The following is a 9,539-nucleotide window of genomic DNA, read 5'->3' on the forward strand; positions in this document are numbered from 1 at the left end:
GTGATCTCTCTCTCTCTCTCTGTCAAATAAATAAATAAAATATTTTTTAAAAAAAATCTCACGAAAATACTAGCCAATAGGATCCAACAGTACATTAAAAGGATTATTTATCATGATCAAGTGGGATTTATTCCTGCACTGCAAGGTTAATTCAACATCTGCAGATCAATCAATGTGATACAATATATTAATAAAAGAAAGAACAAAAACCATATGATACTCTCAATAGATGCTGAAAAAGCATTTGACAAAGTACAGCATTCTTTCTTGATCAAAATTCTTCACAGTATAGGGGTAGAGAATACATACCTCAATATCATCAAAGTCATCTATGAAAAACCCAGGGTGAATATCATTCTCATTGGGGAAAAATGGAGAGCTTTTCCCCTAACGTCAGGAGCACAGCAGGGATGTCCACTATCACCACTGCTATTCAACCTAGTACTAGAAGTCCTAGCCTCGCAATCAGACAACAGAAAAAAATAAAAGGCATCGGAATAGGCAAAGAAGAAGTCAAACTCTCACTCTTTGCAGATGATATGATACTTTATGTGGAAAACCCATAGGACTCCACTCCAAAACTGCTATATCTCATAGAGGAATTCAGTAAAGTGTCGGTATACAAAATCAATGTACAGAAATCAGTTGCATTTATATACAGCAACAGCAAGACAGAAGAAAGAGAAATTAAGGAGTTGATCCCACTTAGAATTACACCCAAAACATAAGATGCCTAGGAATAAACCTAACCAAAGAGACAAAGAATCTAAAGCTATAAAGTACTCATGAAAGAAATTGAGGAAGACACAAAGAAATGAAAACAATGTTCCATGCTCATGGATTGGAAGAACAAATACTGTGAAAATATCTATGCTACCTAAACCAATCTACACATTTAATGCAATCCCTATCAAAATACCATCCATTTTTTAAAGAAATGGAACAAATAATCCTAAAATTTATATGGAACCAGAAAAGACCCTGAATAGCCAAAGGAATTTTGAAAAAGAAAGCCAAAGTTGGTGGCATCACAACTCCAGACTTCAAGCTCTATTACAAAGCTATACTCATCAAAACAGTATGGTACCGGCACAAAAACAGACACATAGATCAATGGAACAGAAAAGAGAGCCCAGAAATATACCCTCAACTCTATGGTCAATTAATCTTCGACAAAGCAAGTAAGAATGTCCTACGGAAAAGAGTCTCTTCAACAAATGGTGTTGGGAAAATTGAACAGTCACATGCAGAAAAATGAAACTGGACCATTTCCTTACCCCCCACACAAAAATAGATTCAAAATGAATGAAAGATCTCAATGTAAGATAGGAATCCATCAAAATCTTTGAGAACACAGGCAGCTACCTCTTCGACTTCGGCCATAGCAACTTCTTCCTAAAAACATCACCAAAGGCAAGGGAAGCAAGGGCAAAAATGAACTATTAGGACTTCATCAAGATCAAAAGCTTTTGCACAGCAAAGGAAACAGTCAACAAAACCAAAAGACAACTGACAGAATGGGAGAAGATATTTACAAATGACATATCAGATAATGGGCTAGTGTCCAAAAATCTATAAAGAGCTTAGCAAACTCAACACCCAAAGAACAAATAATCCAATCAAGAAATGGGCAGAGGACATGAACAGACATTTCTGCAAAGAAGACATTTAGATGGCCAACAGACACATGAAAAAGTGCTCAACATCACTTAGCATCAGGGATATACAAATCAAAACCACGATGAGATACCACCTTACACCAGTCAGAATGACTAAAATTAACAATTCAGGAAATGACAGATGTTGGCGAAGATGTGGAGAAAGGGGAACCCTCCTACACTGTTGGTGGGAATGTAAGCTGCTGCAGCCACTCTGGAAAACAGCATGGAGGTTCCTCAAAAAGTTGAAAATAGGGCGCCTGGGTGGCTCAGTGGGTTAAACCGCTGCCTTCGGCTCAGGTCATGATCTCAGCGTCCTGGGATCGAGTCCCACATCGGGCTTTCTGCTCAGCAGGGAGCCTGCTTCCCTCTCTCTCTATCTGCCTGCCTCTCCATCTACTTGTGATTTCTCTCTGTCAAATAAATAAATTAAATTAAATTAAAAAAAAAAGTTGAAAATAGAGCTACACTACAACCCAGCAATTGCACTACTGGATATTTACCATAAAAATGTACTGATCCAAAGGGGCACATGCACCCGAATGTTTATAGCAGCAATGTCCACAATAGCCAAACTATGGGAAAAACTTAGATGTCCATCAACAGATGAATGGATAAAGAAGATGTGCTATATACATACAATGGAATACTATGCAGCCATCAAAAGAAATGAAATCTTACCATTTGCAATGACGTGGATGGAACTAGCAGGTATTATGCTGAGTGAAATAAGCCAATCAGAGAAAGACAATTATCATATGATCTTTCTGATATGAGGAATTTGAGAGACAAGGTGGGGTATTGTGGGCGGTAGGGAAGGAAAAAATGAAACAAGATGGGATCGGGAGGGAGACAAACTATAAGAGACTCTTAATCTCACAAAACAAACTGAGGCTTGCTGGGGAGTGGGGGGAGTAGGGATAGGGGATGGGATTATGGACATTGGGGAGAGTATGTACTATGGTGAGTGCTGTGAAATGTGTAAGCCTGATGACTCACAGACCTATACCCCTAGGGCAAATAATAAATTATGTGTTAATAAGAATAATTTTTTTAAAAAAATACAACTCAACAACTACTCCTGAAGCACTTGACTCACTAGATTTGCAGAATCTCATCACCTATGCTGTCCCTCATTGGCTCTGGACCTAAAATAAAAGTTAGATTTAAGCATAGTCCTAACAGAGCAGTATAACTCTGCTCCTGGAGAGACATATCATATACCAAAAGGAGTGATGGGATATCACCAACTAGTATCATCAGGATTCCAGTTAACATGTATGGATGTAGACCCCAAGAGTATTATATTAAAAAAAATTAAATATGTGTTTTGAGTTTCAATATAGATGCACTTGCTGGAATTTGGGGTTTTTTTTAAAAAGGTTTTATTAAGTAATCTCTACACCCAACATGGGACTCAAAGTTACAACCCTGAGATCAAGAGTTGTATGTTCCACTGACTGAGCCAACCAGGAGCCCCCAGAATTTGAGATTTAAATGTGTTAGTGTAAGCTTATGAAAGTGCCTTTATAGTTTCTAGTTGGTGGACTAAGACTGAAGCTTAGACACAACAACAGCCTATAGTCTATGAGTTTGAGATGCCAAAATTTCTGTGGCATGCTGTAGAACAGTGATTTTCTTACATTTTTACAGTGATTTTCTTACATTTTTACATGCATCAATATCCCATGGAGATGTGCTTAAATAGTTTCCTGGATCTCACACCCAAAAATTCTGATCCAGTAAGTTGAGGGTGTCCTTGAATTTGCATTTCTAACAACCACAGGGAGTATGCCACTGCTGCCAGCACTGGGACCTGGGACTACACTTTGAGAAGCACTACTATAAAGGAATCTGAAGACTAGGGGAAAGAAGAACATTGGAGTATATCCATTATGTGCAACTGCTGAACCACCACTTAGTCCTACTCACAGAAAGTGCTTTGGTAAGAGGATACCCAACATCCTCAGAATTTCCATGGTGGTTGTCCTCTGCAGTTTAGAGACGACAATTTTGTGATGTCAACATGGAATTGTGCTCCCTGATCTCAATGGGAATGATGATATCCCAGTGCACTAGAGGCCAGATTTTGATCCTTAGCAATTAGGTAACAATGGTAATAATTGCTATAAAAAACCTCAAAGACAGAGTAGTACTCAGAGTAGTGCTGTGTGGGCAAATGTGACTAACAAAATGGACCATTCAGTCCCTGGAAATGAAATAAACAAGTAGCCTAATGAAGTGTTGTTTCATAATATATAAACAGAAAATGTCTTAGTCCGATAAGTGGACAACAGATTGAAGTTGCCTTAGTGGAGATTCAGTGCTTCTTGCCTAGTTCCTGGACCAAAACCATTAAACATACTCAGAAATCTTTGTTTGAATGGGAGACTAAGTCCCTCTGAAGAACGATCTTGAAATACAGCCATAAGCATGGACTATGACGCTCCTTCGAAGTCTTCTTTGGAAAGATCTATGACCATTTACTAGAGAAACAAAAATACCCAGCCATTCTGCACGTTATTAGATACTGCCTCTGAAGTGTCACTAATCCCTGAAGAATCACAACATTGCTGTGATCCACTGTTAAGCATGAAAACTTACGGAGGTCAGGTGCTATGTAGAATCTTAGCCCAAGTCTGTCTTACAGTAAGTCCAACAGGTCTATAGACACATCCTGTGGTTGTTTCCCAAGAACTGAACCATAGAGTAAAGAAACTACTTATAACTGGAAGAATCTACACATTGCTTTCCTCCTCACACAAATTATGGAAGGGTCAAGAGGAAGCCCCTGGAATACTCCTCGCCAAAATAGTAAACAAAAAGCAATATGCATTCCCAAAGAAATGCAGGAATAATGTCATTCCCAAAGACCTGTAAGACCCAAGGGTGGTAATTTCTTCATATCTCCATTTAACCTTCCAAAATAGCTGGTGTGAAAGTCTTCTACACCTTGGAAATGACTCTTAATTATCATAAATTTAATCAGGTGGTGATGTCAAGTGTGCCTGAAGTTCCAAATATAGTATCTTTTTTAAATCCCAGTATAGCTAACAGACAGTGCTACATTAGTTTCAAGTGTATGATGTAGTGATTCAAGAATTCCATACATCACAGGGGCTCATTACAAGTGCACTCCTCAATCCCCACCTTCTATCTTACTAGTTCCCCCACCGATCTCCCCTCTGGTAACCATTAGTTTTTCTCTATCCATAAGAGTCTTTTTCCTGGTTTCTCTCTCTCTCTCTCTTCTTTACTCATTTGTTTTGTTTCTTAAATTTCACATGTGAGTGAAATTATATGGTATTTGTCTTTCTCTAACTGACCTATTTCTCTTAGCATTATGCTGTCTGGCTCCACCAAATATAGTATCTTTACTGTAGCAACCACAAACACCCTAGCAGCTGGTAGGTAACAGTTAATGTAGAAAATATTTCCTTTTATATTCCCATCAATAAAGATTGGCAGACAAAATTTGTCTTCTTGTGTTAAGGTGATCAGTCCATCTCTGTGAAGCATTGTTTCAGCTGCATCACACGAAGGTTCTATGTTCCATTTTTATTTTAATTCAATTAAAAAATATTTTCTATATTCCTTTGAGAATTCTTCTTTGATTCATGGGTGACTTAGATATATATTGTTTAATTTTCAAATTTTCTTTATTCTGAAGTTTACTCTAAAATTAAAATAGTTGCTTCTCCTTTCTTTTTCTTAATGTTTGCAAGGTATTTTTTTTCCCATCATTTTACGTTTAATCTATGTTATTTTATTTAAAGCGGGCTCCTTCCAGATGGCATGTACCTGGGTCTTCTGTCTTTAAAATACAATTTGAAAATCTGTATCTTTAATTAGGGTATCTAGACCATTTATATCCCAGTTAATATTGATATGGTTGTATTTGTTGTATTGATAAGTTAATATTGATATGTTTGTCCCCTCTTTTTTTTTTTTTTTGTTCCTTTTTTCTCCCCTCCCTGCATTCTTTTGGAATATTTGACTATATTTTAGCATTCCATTTTAATTTATTCCTTGACTCTTTGGCTATATAACCTTGTATGATTTGCTGTTGTTGCTTTGGTTTTATTTTCTTTTTTGTTTTGGTGTGGTTGCTCTGGGACTTACAATATATACAAACCAAACTTTCACAATTGACTCGAATTTAATATTTACCACTTCAAGCAAAATTAAGACTTACCACCATATAGATTTCTTGATATCCTCCCTTTTTGTTAGGATTGTTGTAAATTGTGATTTACAAAAAATATATATTTAAGTGGCCATGATTACTGGCACACAATTCCTAAAAACCTTAGAATTTCCTAAGTGATAAGAAGGGAGATAAGAAGGGAGAGATCACAGGTGGGCAGAGAGGTAGGCGGGGTGGGGGGTAAGCCAGCTCCCTGCCGAGCAGGGAGCCCGATGTGGGGCTCTATCCCAGGACCCTAAGACCATGACCTGAGCTAGAGGCAGAGGCTCAACCCACTGAGCCACCCAGATGCCCCAAGAACCAGCTGGGGGGGGGGGTTACTAGAAAACAATTTTATTAGTTTTTCTTTTTTTTTAATTTTTTTTGTTTTTTTTAATAAACATATAATGTATTTTCCCAAGAACCAGTTTTTAACCCCCGTTGAGAATGCTTCTTCTAGACCCAGATCTACCATTACCTTGCTGTGTTTACTTAAGTTAACATCATTTATGAGTTTTAGTGTCCTCTTTGCAATCTGACCAGAAAGTGTGAGATTATTCTCAAGATTCCCCCAATGTTCTGCCCCTTCACAGATACTATCCCATTAATGAACTTGCTCTTTTGATCCATATGCAGTATTTGGATGCATCTCAGTGAGGGGTATACACTGAAAAACTGCCAGTGAAATGAGTATGAAAATGAACTACATTCTTCCTTAATCTGGAATCAGTGTTACTTTTGAGCCAACAGTCGGCCTAAAGCACATAGCTTAGTCTATTCCATTCTGGTAGGCTCAGGACAGTCTGACAATTTATTAGTCAGATTTAGGACATCTCATTACCAGTCACCTTCCAGTTCAAAGAATTTTCTCCTCTCCTGGGCCCCTTATGGCTGAGAAACTTTACATTAAACAAGAAGAAACAGGTGTGGACTGCTTTCTATTCCTCCACTCTATTTTCTGGTCAATGTACCTGCTTCCAAGTAATCCTTCCAGCAGAGCCCAGAGGGAGCAGTTTCTTCTTAGCTATGGCTTCATTTCTCTTCGGTTGAGGTTGGCACAGTTGGATCTCTGACTCAGACAGAGAGATGCTGGCTCTGTTGTGTATCACCCACCATGATCTGCTGGTGCCCATCTAAGTGTATTTCTGGAAAGGGACTGCCTCACTGATGAACAGTGTCTTAAAGGGTGCAAACAAGCTAGCCCATACTCACAGCTACATTCTTGGGTTTATCCAGGTCTCAAGAATTCTAGGAATCTGACCTGGCAAATTTTAAATCCAAGACAAAACAAGGAGGGAAGATCTTGACCCCTTCCCACCTGCTTTGTTTTCTGCCACTTAACAAACACCATATGAAAAGCAGCTACCAGTTGGCCCCCCATGTTCACAAGCATAACCAACCTTTCAGGGAGAAGCACCTTTTCTTTGTACGGAGACACATTGAGCACATTGGGGAGAGCAGTGGTAAAACCTTCACAAACTCCCCTTCCAACTCTCTTTCACCTACCCCACGTCTCCTGATCGAAAAGTTTAGTGGGGGAAAGGGAAAAACATCTCCACAGTCCTCTTGAATCTTTTTAACCAAAAAGAAAGAAATTCTTTTTTCTTCAGTCCTTGAATCTGATTTTTCTCCTCTACAACCCAGCAGTTTTCATTTAGTCAGCAGGTGGAGGATAAGGAACCAGTAAGCAGGCTTCAGTAAAAATAGTGGTGGATATACAGCATTAGGATTCATGACTCAAGTCGTGTTCTGGTTTCCGTCCTATGCTCCAAGGCCTTAAAACCTGAGAACTTAGAGTTTAACACTTCATTCTGATGCTCGCAGGCAGGGTCCAGGGATCTAGAGGGGGTCCTGCAGGACCAGCCAAGAGGGTCCTTGGTTTCCTGTAAGATGGAAATTAATTGCGAGCCAGCAGGAAGTGAGAGTAGAGCTTATGGAAGATACAGAGCAAGCAGATAGAGAGGGAGTGTCTGGGAGACACAGGAAGGAAAGGACCATGAGTCTTGTCTTTCTTTGTTCAGGGTCTGGGGGTTTTAACTGAGGAGGGTGGTATGGTATACATGTCCCCTTAGGCATCCAGGAACTGGTTAGAACAAAATGGGGGCCCAGGTGTTATTCCTTGGAGCCAGGGGGCCTTGGCTTCTAGATGTCTAGCACTGTAGTCTGGAATATCCATATAATTGCTCTGTCCAGCTATTGTCACCTTGTCCTTCCTTAGATATTATTGATTCTAAAGAAATCATTAACTCCTTGTCCCTTACAAGGAGGATATTACGAGGCATATGTAAAGTGGGGTGGAAGTGCAGGTCCTCGCAAGAATAGAAGCAGGAAAAGAAACAAAAACATAGATTTTCGTGGAGTCCTTCAAATTCCCTGTCTCAATACCAACTTTTACTTACCTACTTCCCCCACATCTGTATCTCTTTCCCCCTCCTATCTCTAAATTAATGGTGAAATTATCCACCCAATTTCACTCAATTCAGAATACATGGATTACCTTGGGTGCCTCCCTCATCCTTATCAGCTATATTCCATCAGTCATTAAATCCTGGATATTCCTCCTTAGTCATATATCTCTGTCATAAACCCCCTCTCTGTCCCTCTACTCTCTTAATTCCAGCCCTCAACACCTTTTGCTTGAACAATTGCAATAAATTCCTAATTAGTTTCCAGTCAAGGAAATCTCTCCCCACCCCACACTCAGTATATCTTCCCAATGATGTGACCAGGTAACACTGCTTTTTCAAAATATCTGACATCTGTGGAAACAATACAAACCCCATACTCGAGAAAAGAAAATAATGCAATCAGAAATGTATTTTTCTTTATAAGGAGAATAAGCTTTAATTAATAAGAATCTTATAAATAGCCCGGGTGGCTCAGTTGGTTAAGCATCTGCCTTCTGCTCAGGTCATGATCCCGCATGCTGGAAAGGAGCAGGTCAGGGTCCTTGTTCAGCAGGGAGCCTGCTTCTCCCTCTCCCTCTGCCCCTACCCCTGCATGTGCTGGCTCTCTTTTTTCTCTCTCTCTCTCAAATAAATGAAATGAAATGAAATGAAATGAAATAAAATAAAGAATCCTACAAATCACTTAAAAAGGCATATTGTTTATTCAGGTACTGTGTTGTGAATCCCTTCTCTTTGCTGATAACAGAAGCTATAGGGAGAAGAAGAAGAAAAAAAAAACACTAACGTAGCTAAACAAAGAATCCATTTGCTAGCTAATCAAATTGGGTGAAGATCTAAAGATTAAATTGATCTTGCTTGACCTGTTCACTATCTTAAGTGACAGCTTCTCTACAGTGTTTTCTTGCTATTTTCAAAGTACAGATATAAAAATTGTGAGCTGCCAAACTGTTTTATTATCCACATAAAATGTAAACCTTTATGTTTGTCAAGATTTACATGGTTAGAGGATTATCATAAATCACAATTAACAATAACTGAGGAGATAAGGCTCATGAATTTTACATGTTGTTAATCATCTTATCTAAAATAACATCCCTCTAAGGCTTTATGCGGCTTTATTTTTCTCCATGGTACTTATCACCACCAAACGTTTTGTCTATTTTTTGTCTCCACCAGAAAGTCAACACAGTAAGGGCAAGGACTTTGTTTTGTCCAAACAACAGTATTGGTTGTGTTTTATTCATTTGTATACATCCCTAGTTCCGTGTTTGGTACAAAGTGCGACTC

Source organism: Mustela nivalis (assembly GCF_964662115.1).
Source record: "Mustela nivalis genome assembly, chromosome: 2".
Taxonomy (NCBI): Eukaryota; Metazoa; Chordata; class Mammalia; order Carnivora; family Mustelidae; genus Mustela; species Mustela nivalis.